Source organism: Agelaius phoeniceus, chromosome 5, assembly GCF_051311805.1.
Source record: "Agelaius phoeniceus isolate bAgePho1 chromosome 5, bAgePho1.hap1, whole genome shotgun sequence".
NCBI lineage: Eukaryota > Metazoa > Chordata > Aves > Passeriformes > Icteridae > Agelaius > Agelaius phoeniceus.
The window spans coordinates 23,835,648-23,847,989 of NC_135269.1; the positions used below are offsets into that span (position 1 = coordinate 23,835,648).

Below are 12,342 nucleotides of genomic sequence, written 5' to 3' on the forward strand. Positions count from 1 at the left end.
CACTGGGGGTAGAAGATGGAGCCCTGTGAGCTGCAGGACAAAGAGACCATCTTCAGTCCCTTCCCTTGTGGATGGTGGAGAGGAGGGCCTTGCTCAAGGAGAACAACAGCTTCCCAGCCCAATTGCTGCTCTGGAGGGATGCCTGAGCTGTATGTACAGCTTCCAGGAAGCCCATGGAAATGCCCCCCAGAATGCATGGATGGGGAGGGTTGTAGGGATGAGGGGGCTCTGCTCTGGAGCATGAGCTGCCCTGGGGTTGCTCTTTTCACCAGCTCCAAATGTGTGATGTGTTGAATGGCACAACTCCATTTCCCCACCCAGCCCCTTTCCCTCTCCCTTCCTACCAGGTTTGTAGCATGTTTTTATCCATTTGGAGGGTTTGTCTGAGTGAGAGTTCAAATGTCTCCTTATGCCTGTGCCATGGATGTGCTGGAAGGCAAACAGATTTGATCCTAGGATGAAGACATGAGGGATGACCCACAGATTGTCCTGAGTGTGTGTTTATGTGCCTCTGTCCTGCTGTGCCCCTCTGCATGTACTCTTCACCTCCCTTGAACATTTTGTTTCTTTTGCCTCTCCTTACTGCCCTGTTTCTCCATCCTGCCTCACCCTCTCCCTCTCTCTCCTGCCCTCCTCATTCTCTTTTTCTCATTTGATATTCATGCATGAATAAATTCAATTGCATTTTTCCCTGTTCCCCCTGAAGGGGCTTGTTGGTGAATTACAGGCATCTGAAATCATATAATGCTCAGATTCATCATTTCTGGGACAGATTTGAAGCCCTTCTATTTCTTGGGAAGGAATAATAGATGATTTTTATGAGGAGAGGGACTGGTGAGTGTCGTGTGGCTGGTGAGGAAGAAGCCAAGGAGATTAACCTTGGCAGCACAGAGTGGCCCTGCTAGCAGAGGGGTAAAAGCCAGCCCCTCCTTTGCAGGCATGGGGAAGGCACATGTGGGTAGGGGTGTGTGTGGGATGTGAGTACCTGTGATCACTGCATGCTCACTGTGTGGTGTGAGAGAGGCCCTTAGGGAGGAGTAAACCTGTTAGGGAACTGCCCAGAATTGGCTGAGGAAGGAGTAGCCTGACACCTGAGTAGTTAGAGAGGTTCTCTAGAGATCTGTTTGGGCATCTGCCTCAGCCAGCTTCTGGGACACTTACAGAGTTCTGGTATCACCCCAAACTCGTCTGTGGTTGTGCCCAGCACCACATCCCCATCACACTGAGAAGCTGAGGTTGGTATGTCCCCAAATCCTTCACTTTCAAGGGCTTCCTGTTGTGCATGGGCTGCCTGCTCCGGATGGGAGCCTTCCAGCTCGTGCAGGACAATAAACTCAGGGTAAGCACAACCATCTTTGGGGCCAAAGGTGAGAGAGATTGTGTCTTGCACAGCTCCCATGAAAACAGGCTCTGACCCTGGGCAGGTAGAAGTCTGACCACCACAGAAAATTATTATCCTGGAATAAAATCTCTTTCCAGCTCACGGAACTGCAGCCCTGGTCAGAAGCTATGAAAAAAACCAGCTTGGACTTGTCCAGGGAAGAGCTGCTTTTCATGGAAGCTGTTCATCGGGAAACATTTCATGCTACGTTCCTGTTGTTTATAAGACTGCTCTCTTTTCTTTTTTAGCACTTCTGGAGCAGCCTGAGGATCCTCTAAGGGATGAGTTTACCTTTCAGGAGAGGTAACAAGATTAAACACTTTAAAAAACACAAAAGTGTTGCGTTAAAAGCGGACAGCAGCCGTTGTCTTTGTTCCAAAGTCTTTTAAGGGCGTCCTGAGAGACAGTGATGGTGCCAACCATGTTGCTCAAGCTCCAAGGAGCCTGACTTATGTGATATAAGTGGCTAGAAGCTCCTTGACTTCTGCCTCAAGTCCCTGGTACAGCAAACTGAAGCCACATGGAGATAAATTGCAGAGGAGAGGAGATTTACAGGATATTTTTCACCCTAGGTGGTGAACATGTGTGAGTTACCTTAAGGGTAAAGCCAGAGTAGTCCTGACTTTACCAGAAGGTGGGCTTGCTCCATTGCCTTCCTGTGGTGAGTTAACATCCAAGGGTTTTGTTTCTCAGAACAAAGTGCTTGGTTTCCCAGCCATTTGTAGTTTAGATGTGTTAATTACCTTGACCCAGCTATTCTAGCCATGCACTGCAAAGTCTGTGACAGCTGGAGCGGACATTGTCTTGGTGAGGAAGGTTTGGAGAGGCTTTGTGGAACCTGCAAGGAAGCAGAGGAACTTCTGGGCTGCATTGTTGTGTCATGCCCTAACTGGCAGCTGGGCATTTTTTTTAGCTTCTTATTTACAATATATGCCCATGCTAGAAGCAAGAATGTCTCCATGTCTTGTAACATGTGGAATTTTATTGGTCTGAATGGGAAAAACCCTTGAAAAACCTTGAGGAGTGTGATGGCTTCCTGTAGTGTCTCTTTCCCAGGGTGGACTTGGGATCCCCACTAGGAAAACTGAAGGTTGATGCTTCAAGAATGAGGGGCCTGTGCTCAAGTGGGGCAGGGCTGCTCAGCCCCAGAATGGGACCAGTGGGGGCAGATGGGTGTGCTGGCCCTCCATTGGATGAGGCTGGGGAGGCTGTACTCTGTTCCAGCCACTGGCAGGTGGGATTCCTGCATGTTATCCATCCCCCTCATTTCCCCTGGCTCTACAAAGTTCCATGGGAGACTAATTTGCAGAGAGTTGTTCCCACCCCCTGAGTTCCAGTAACAGATCTAGAAGCAGGATGGGGCAGAGAGGAGGGATTGGTTTTGAGGGAAGGACTTTTGGGGGGGGGGGGGGGGGTTGTTTGTTTTTTTGACTCTTCCCAAATGGTAATTCACTGATCTGCTTGATCTGTGATCTGTGGAGGGACACATGCTTAAAAGTTCAAGGAAAGGCAAGCATGCTGAAGGCAGTGTCCACCCAAAAAGGAAGGATGAGTGGGCTGAAGGAAGGGGCAAACCAGCTGTCCTGAGACCCCACTGTGGATGCAGGTGTGTGATGCTCTGCAAGGAGATTTCTGCCTTTCCTCCTGTGTTGTAAGAATTCCTGCATTCTGTGCCTCTAATTGTAGGTTCCCCTAAAGACATTTGGTGTCACTGTAAGGACGGTGTTTCACTCTCTCCCTGCCTGTACAGTTATTCTCTCTCTCTCTCTGTGCAGTTCGCTCCATAAGCCGGTGGTGAGCATACCATGAGACAGAGCGAGACAGAGAGAAACCACACACCAGCCCTTCCTCCTCACTTCCCCACCATGGAATAGCTTACCTTGCCCCCACCCACACCTCCATCACCTCTCAGCGTCCTGCAATTATTTTGACCCTCTCTCTGGTCTTTTTGGAAGGAAGCTTCTGTCACTTCTTAACACCACTCACCTGGAAAAACACACAGAGGCAAAATCCCCCCAAGCCCTCCTGTGAAGGAAGAGGTCCTTTTTTTTAACCTCTTTTTGTTTGCTCTGACTCTAGAGCTTCAGACTCCAGCCTGAGCAGCCACAATTTCTTACCATGTATTCTCCTTTTAAACCATCTCCTTCCTGCACACGCTCAGTCCTCGCAGGCACGGATCTAACACAACTCCCCGCTCCTCGCCGGCAGGTTCTTTGCTCCCCATCACTCAGCTGATCCTGATCTTTTTTTCTCCTGTTCTCCCCACCCCGGGCACCGAGGTGTGTGTGTCTGCGTGTGAGTGTGCCTGTGTGCAAGGGGGGGAGGTGGGGGGGCCTTTTTTTTATCTTGGTGGGGGAATTTTTTCAAAGCATCTTCATTATTATTTTATTTTGCTTCTCTGACTTGGAGACTTCTCCCTCGGAGATTTCTTTTCCATGCAAAGGTAGGTGAGACGCATGCACACCTGGCTAACCTTGTGTCTGTCTCATTTTGCTGTCCTTTTAATAGAAAACTTGTGCCCACCCATGTACCTGCATCATTCTGTTCTCTTTCGTACCTGTTTCCTCTCTGGCAGAAGTAAAAGCTGAGGGTAGACATGTCTGTAATGGGAATAATTCTGTCTTTCCAGAGAGGAAAGTTGTTTCTGTGTGCATGTCCGGTGGTACGTGTATGTCCGAGTGCAGCGCCCATGTATGTGAAACTGCCTCTGTTTACCTAACAAGTAGCAATAATTGATTTTGGTCTGTGTTTTGGGCAGTGGTGGTGGTGGAAAGGGAACAACTGTGTGTCCAATAGTTCATGTCCACGAGCAATTGCAGCAGGGAATGTGTATCTCACAGATAATCAGCAGCTCTTTATATATGACTGTAAATGATACAAGGAGTGTGAATAATTCCAGGAATTTCAAATTTAGCCCTGGTTAGTTTGTTCTGTTATGATGGGGAAGGATGGTGGGAAAGAGGGAGGGTTACAAAATCTCCTCCCTGGAGAGGTAACTGCCTGAGACTTGTAAATACGTAACTTTTCCTAAAACCTTCTCACTGTTTAGGGTCTTCTTGGGTTTGGGGTATTGTTTTGGTTTTTTTTTTTTTTTTCCAAAGCAAGAGTTTGGTCTTGGATTCAGGTTTCCTAAATTGTCTTTTCTTGTTTTGTTTATGGTTGTTATTGCATTTCAATTGCATGTGCAACATCCTGAAAAGGGACATGGAATAGGATGTACTTTAATTCAGCAAAATGCATCATCTTCTGTACATCACTGGAAGCTGTTGGCTGGAGTCAGGGGGTGGAATGGGGTGGAAACAGAAGAATTAGAAAACAAGAGAAACAGAAATAATGTTAGACCTTGTTGACTGGCAATTATCAGGCATATTTTCTGCCAGTACTGGTTTTCATAACCCTCTTGATGGTTACCTTTTGCTTCTTGGTAACAGCAGCTGTGTGAAAAGTACTGGTGGCTTGAAAAAAATAAAAGGCCAGAAAGAAAAAAAGCCCCAAATGTATATATAATTTCCCTGCAAATTATTGCAGAGGAAAATGGTAAACATCTAAAGCAGAACTTGTTGTGCATTTTCTCTCTGCTAATAGGAGGTGTTTATCTCATTGATCTGGGGGCTGCTGCTGGTTCTGTGTCCCTGTCACTTGGAAAACTGCTATGTAAATTGTCAGTTGTTTCTGTGTGCTATTGCAGAGCTCCTGATCTTAGATTTGGGCAGGTGACTGAGGATTTGTTACCTCAAAGAAGGAAGGGGTCTGCTGACCCTCATCTTGCTTACCCCTCAGTGTTTTAACTCTGACACGTAAGCTTCTCCATCAGTGGAAAGAAATCCTCAAGCACATTCTTTTCTCAACACCCTACCTGCAAAGAAACTTTTAATTGAGAGCACTACAAGGAGAATCCAAGAGCCCCATTTTTGCCCCCCTTTATATTTTTAAGGACACCTTCTAAGCAACTCTCCCCCAGCCAGCACTGCCCATCCCTGGGGTCTGGGCAGGCACACAGCCTCAGGCAGGAGGGAGCTGCCTGCAGGAGACTGAGAGCAGTTATTCCTCTCTCTGTTAAATAACAAAATAGTTTCATGGCATGGCCACTGGATGTGAGCTTCCTCAGAAGGGCTGCAGTGCATGTCTGTCAGTGAAGGTCTGGTGCCACAATCCTCTCCCAGGCAGGCAGGCAGGCAGGGATGGAGTCTGGGCACGGCACTGGGGTGCTGCCCACTGCCAGGGTGCTTGCACCAGGCTGGCTGGGCAAGGGGGCAGTTCCTGCTTGGCAAAGCCTGGGCCCTGACTGCAGCAGGAAGGTGGGGAAAAGCAGCTTCCCTGCAGATCTCACTGGAAAGCTGTGTCTAAACACTGGCCACCTCCATGCACCAGAAGATGCACACGTGGCTTGCCAGGAGATCTGGTAGTGAATATCTCAGAGGAGAGTCAGGGGGACAAAGAAGCGGCTTTGATCTGCCACATCTAAGGGGTTTGCCTTGTGAAGCCTGGATCAATCTGACAGTGCCTATTATAAAGGGGGTTATGCCAACCTGTTTCATGTTTTATGTTTCAAAATCTCCCCTTGTTGCTGCCTTGGGAGTGTTTTCAGGCTGTGGATGTGGCTGATGCAGGGCCAGGGCATCTACAGCCATCAAGGGAGTGAGGGGAAGCATTGTGTGAGGGGGATGCTCTCTCACAAGGAGCTCAGTGCTTGCCTGTGGGTGTTCCTGGGTGGGAACAGTGGCCTTGGCTGGGGTATGAGGAGATCAGCTGGGCATCCTGGGGTCTTTCACAGTGCACCTACAATGCTGGGTGAGCTTTCCTGTGTCCTCACTCTTGTCCCCATCAAGGGCAGCATCTTCCTTGATGGTCCAGTCCTGAGCACCCTCAAGGTGCCAATAATGCACCTGTGCCCTGGGCTGCAGTTCTGGCATCTCCTCTGGTCCTGGGCCTGCTTACTTGCTTCCTTCCACCAACCCACATCCCACCTGGCTGCATCTCTGCTGCCTGATCCACTTTTGGAGACCCCATGTGTCCATGCCCCATGTGTGACGTGGTGCCAGCCTACAGCCCTGTTTAACGTTAGAGCCCTGCAAGGCACACCAGGAGGATGTCCCACACCAGGGTGGCTTGTGCTGAGCCCTGGCCACCTCTGATTTTGGGAGAAGCCTGCAATTCCAGGCTGTGCTGCAAAGAAGCAACATGCTTGGTCAGCTTTTTTTCCCCTAGTGAAAAAAAAAAAAGTTGAAACTAATTTTTATTCATTTTTCTCAAAGAGAACAAGTGTCTACAGCTGGAAACTCATGAAAAGCACACACAGTGTTAGGAATCTTTAAAAGAATGGGGCACTGATTTAAAATAAATTTAATCTTTTATTAAAGTGAAGTCCCAGTCCTGCACATTCAAGCAAGCAGGTGAATTTCTGCAGTTGCCCAGAGCCTTACTAGAACCTCTGAGTCCATGGATGGGTTCAGAAATCAAGTGATACAGGTGCATCTGTAAGATCATGTACTACCATCGCTTAGTTATATTAAAAAAATATTAGATGGGATAATGTAGAGCTGATTTGAAGGGTGTTAAAGATCTGTAAAACCTCATACTGCTCTTGGAAAGTAGAATTTTCTTGTCAGTTATGCAGAGGTACATTGCTGTTTATAATGACCTAATATAGGCAGCTTATGAGTTTATTCATCTGTGTCTGAAGTGCATGTATTGAAGCACCTAGAAATCACATAGTGGTTTGAAAAATGTCTTATACTGATAGAAAATTTATTTAAGTCCTCTAATCATAACTCAAATTGCATAAATCAACCCAGTAACTTTGTAATAAACTCTCTCTCCCGGTGCTTGTCAGGCCTCGGTGTTTGAAGCACCGCAGTGTGCCCTGAAGAGCAATCAGCCCAGTGTATCAGGGACTAATTGCAATGAGGAGATGTCAGAAAATGCCTCCTCTCTTGCCTTGAACTGGAGGTGTGTTCTGCTGTGGTGGCACAGGAGGGAGGTGGTTTCTGGGCCAAGCCAGCCTCAGTCAGCAGGGGCTTTGCAGATTCATCCCAGTCCTTGCAGCCTGTGGGCTCCTGGTGTGGAATCCTGCTTGTTGGGGTTTTCTGCAGTAGCTTGTGCTTCCCAGCACCTGCAGAATGCAGTGCAGAAGCCCCATCTCTGTGTGATCAGGGCAGGATTGGAAGGGTGCCTTCAAAAGCAAAGGTTGTTACCCTCTTATCAAATGTGTGTGTATTAAAAAAACAGCACCAAGGGTACTGCTGGTCTCTGCTTCTGACATAACCATCATCTGCAGCATGGGCACCACATCCTGCTCCGTTTTGCCTTGATGTAAAGCTCCATGGGGGCATCCCTGGAGGGCAAGCAAAGGGCAAATCCTTATGAAACGACTGGATTTGGGGCTATTTGGGGCTAACAGGGTGGAGAGGAGCTGCTGACCTGTGCTGTTGGTAGCTGATGAAGTGACAAATGCCAGGGATTTCACTGCTGTGATGTGGCTGCTGAAAGTGCTTGTCTGGTATGATCATTAGGATGGGGGGCAGAGGGTAGGGAAGGTTTATATTGCCTTTCTCTGAGGTGTCAGAGTTTGGCTGTGGCTACAAAGACACTGCTGTATGGAGAGCACAGGTGGGGTGAGTGGTGTTAAACCTTGCTCAGGTGCTGCCTTAGTGTCTGTCTGGCAGGCTCAATTAAGTTGCTTTCCAGGACAGAGGTTAGGAATGGATTTTCCTGCAGGTCAGACTGTCAGGAGTGGTTGGGATCCTGTTTCTGCTGCTGGATGTGTGTGTTTGCCAGTGTGTGCATGTGTACAGTGGGCCCAGCACTGTCTTGCATCTCACCTCTGAGTGGAGACTTTTGGCAGTGCTGATGCCTTCAATTGCTCGTCTTCCTTGGGCATTTTTTCCCCTTATCTTGCCTTTAAACCCACTATGAATTTGGCAGAGGGGATGGATGGAGGTAGGGGGCAGAGTAACTCCTTATGGACTCTTTCAGACTGAGTTTTCTGGCAAGGCTGCAAGGATTTAGCTTGGATATAGGGGTCCCTTTCAGGTCTGTGGTCAGATATACTTGCACTGGTGTCTCTGCTGCTTTTCAGTGATTGCTATTCAAGCAACTGTCCCAGCTTTGTTTTTTTTCCCCCTGGTGACAGCAAGGAAAGAAGGGGACTTTTAAGCTCATGTAAATGAGCAGCAGTGTCAGTAATCAGGTCATGTGGGATGCAGGGGAACCATCACAAGGTCCTGTCCATCTATTGACCTGAGACTGAACACTCTGTAGGCCTTTGCAGAAGAGGTAGCAACATTGTCTCTTCTATGCTTCTAGAAGTTTCCCATCTTCAGAGCCACATTTATTTCCCATATCTCTCTCTTTTCTGGAGGCAGAGCCTGGGGCATCATCACACTCCACATAGCTTTAGCTCCCTTCCTGTTTTTGTTTTTGCCAAGAGTTAGTTTGCTCCAAATGCGTAGCTGTGTTTATGCAGATTATCTCCTTTGGAGAGATTGAGGGGGAGCAGTAATTTTTAGGGAGGAGAGAGGTTGTAAATGTAACCCTTGATGCTCCCCAAAGCTCTTCATATCGTGTTCCCTTTAGATGTGCTGCTTACTGTCTCCACCTCCCCATTTCCATTTTCACCCCAGGGAATCTCCTCTCCAGATGTGAGTGGTGGTAGTGAGTTGGGAAAAAGTCTGGAGGTGGTGAGGATGCTTGTGCAGAAGTGGGAAGTTCTGTGCTGTGACAGGGACCAGGGAGTCTACTGGGATCTCCCCAGTCCTTGTATGCTGCTGTTTTCCTGCTCACTCCAGCAGGTCCTGAGGGGACACTGGATTGGGCACTGGGATAGAGATGAAAAGGGCGGAGAGGTTGATACAGGAAGGATGGTGTGAAACAGCAGAGCTTCTTGCTGCTGGCTCAGCCTGTGTGGGAGCAGCCCCAGGATGCCCTTTTCCATGCACTTTAGAGGTGCAGTGCTGGTAGCTGCAGCCTGGGGCACCTGTCCTGGTGGTGGGCAGGAGCTGCAGCTCTGCTCTCCCAGCGTGGGCTTCTCTTGGAGGCACAGCTGAGGTATTTGCACGTTTTGTCTTTCCTGCTAGCACTTCAGGATCTGGGTCCTGAAGGGCTAAGAGTGTGAGGATGGCCTCAAAGCCATCATCACTGGTAGCCTATGACACCACTATCTTCCTCTTCATCATCCTCCTCTGACCGTCTTAATTGCCATGTTCATTGCTGACCTGAAGGAGAGTGTAAACAGCGCATTAATGACTTCCCTGGTGATGATAAACCAGGTTTTTGCCTACCAGTGGAGATGCAGTAAAATAACACAAAGGGAAACTACTAAGGTCAGAAAGATGAGTGGAAAATAACTTACAGAGATTAACCTTAGGAAAAATGCAAGCTGATGCATCTGGAGGCAATCAAAAATGTGAAACATGGGCTCTGGTGAGGGACAAGGAAGGGAACGGCTCAGGCCACAGGATATGACCGTAGATGGCACATCAGACATGGCACATCATCGCAGCGTGACAGGGCCAGCAAGAGGCACGGGGATGGCAGCCCCGCCCTGCAACACTCGGGACATCGGTCCCGGGACAGCCTGCGGGGCGACGGGCGGCTGCAGCGACATCCACGCGGAGCCACCGCGGGGCTAAGGAGATTAATTTACGAGCGAGGATTAAGTGCTAAAGATGTGCGGCTTGGCTAAGCGGGGGTTTTGAGTGAGAGGACGCGGCAGGAATTGTCTCCCGTGAAAGGTGTCCGTGTGCACGAGGAGGAGGAGGAGGAGGCATCGCTGGGAGCTGTGCAGAACAAAGCAGTGACCCGGGAGAGCGGGGCAGGTTTGAAAGGGAAAACACTGACTCTGGGGCAGAGTGTCCACATGGAGACAGATCTGTTGCAGTATGGAGTCATCCTCAGAAGGAGATTTTTAGAGTCTGTTCACTTGGAACACCAAAAATGGAAATGCTTTGTTGAAAACAAGTATGCATATCCTCTGGGAAGCAGTGGGACAAAGTTAGGGTCCGCACCTCTGGGTCTCAAACACTCCACATAGTTAAGGTCAGGTCAAGATTTTCCAATGGGAAACTTCTTTCTCCTCTGTTTGCCTACACCCAAAGTGACCATATTACCCCTATGCCTTTTCTTCTCTCATTGTTTACTTTTCCGCCTTCCATCTCTTCAGCAAAATTTTACTGATCTCCATAACATCTCCTTTGGCTTGGCCAAAGGCTTCTTAGCAATGTAAGCAGATCCCCACTTTGCTGTGCCAGGGACCAAAGGTACGGACAGGATGGGGCTGTCCCAGCCACAGGACAGGGAAGTGATACATTGGACATTGAATGTGATGATGAGGGTGGAAGTGACCTGGAGATCAGGGTTTGCCCTTCCTACAGCTGCAGAATGCTGCCTGCAGTACAGGTTGAAGGCAGGGTATTGTTGTTGAGACTTCAGGACAGACAGTTTGCCCTGTGCTGGCTGGACTGCTCCTTCACCTGCTCAATGGGATGCAGGAATTTCTTCTGCTCCCTGTCCTTAACAGGATGAGGGGTGAAAAGTGACAAGGGTGAGGCTGTCAAGCACTCAAGCAAATCTAGCAGAGGGTAATAGCATGTGTGGAAAGAAGGCACAGCAGTCAATCAGCATGCAGCTGCAAAGGCAGCAGGTCATGGGCATTTGACCAGGGCAGGGAACCTGGGAGACCTTGGCTCTGGTGCAGGCCAGGGGTGTTGTGCTTCAGGGGCCTGTGGGAGCACCAGCATCTCCGAGCAATGGATTCGGGCACCATTTGGAACACTCCGTGCTGGCTTTCTGCCACGTCCCATTGCAGGTGGAGGTGCTGGGATGCTGGAGATGTGAGAGCTCCTGTTGCAAATTAAGTGCTAAGAAAAGTGACCCTGTTCCTTCCTGGCACTTGTAGAACCCCCCACACACACAGGCAGATGAGAACAGGCAGAGAAACACGCCAGTGCCAGCTGAACACACACACAGAGGGAGCTGGGTACCACTAATTACATTGTACCACGACAAACGCTCCAAATGTGAAACCTGTATGACTAACACATCCCTGCAGCCAGACACAGGCATCAAAGGTAATGCTTGCCACTTATAGCAGCAAACAAAGGCGGGCTCATGGCCGTGCTCAGCAGAGCCCCGGGAGGCTACAACAGCTCTGGCTGGGGTCACCCACACACCTTCCCAAATATGCCACACACACAGGGACCTCCTTAAATAAGTCTGGGCCTGTGCAAAGCTGGCTGCAAAAACCGTGCCCCAGATGCTTTTCAGCTTTTGGATGGATGTTTGGAGATGATGAATAAATACGTGTGCCTCAGATGCTGCTCCAGCTGATGGGACCATCTTGATCTCCCCTGCAACACCAGCTGGAGGTTGTCATTTTTGTCCCTTTTCTGCAAGGGTGTTAGCAGGACAGAGTGGCTGCTGTGCTTCCTGCTGCTTCTGAGTAATGGGTGACTGATGGTGATGGATGGTTTGGAAAGGACTTGTGTGCCCTCAGAATGGGAGGTGCTGTGTTTACATTTAAAGGAAATGCAGTCTGCACTTTCATTTTTGATGTGGACGCCCGTGTTGTCTGTGTGAGCAGTGCACAGGCAGGAAGGAACAGCTCTGAGGCAGTGAGGGCTGGCAAGGGATACAGGGTTAGGGATGATGGTGGGGAAGGTGAGCTCTGAGGATGGTCCCATGTGAGAGGGGAGTTGTATCCCACTGGACTCTGGGTGGATTCGCTCCAGCAGTGGGACAGTGCTCTGGGGACCTCTCTCTGGTATTTCCCTCTCCCAGCTGGCTGCAGAAGGCCCTTTCACTGTCAAGCTGCAATAGTTCAGAAAGGGCTGCATGAGCCTTGTAGGGGTCAGGTCAGCCCTCCCTCACCCACGGCCCTGTCAGCCCCTCTGCCAAGGGGGCAGAGAGGAGCTGGGAGGCTGCTTTGGCTGGGGTGTGGTGCCTGCAGGACACCTTGGGCTGGC

At 49.4% G+C, this 12,342-nt stretch overlaps 1 protein-coding gene across 6 annotated transcripts in view; it reads left to right on the forward strand.

The window, feature by feature from the left end:
* Positions 1 to 3,140: 3,140 nt before the first annotated feature.
* Positions 3,141 to 12,342, forward strand: part of CACNA1I (calcium voltage-gated channel subunit alpha1 I) — a 169,447-nt gene continuing 160,245 nt past the window's right edge. For 4 of the 6 annotated variants that reach the window (XM_077178587.1, XM_077178590.1, XM_077178591.1 and 1 more), the window contains exon 1: positions 3,675 to 3,824. The gene's annotated coding sequence lies outside the window, so the exon portion shown is untranslated. The other 2 variants (XM_077178588.1, XM_077178589.1) reach the window with 2 other exon arrangements.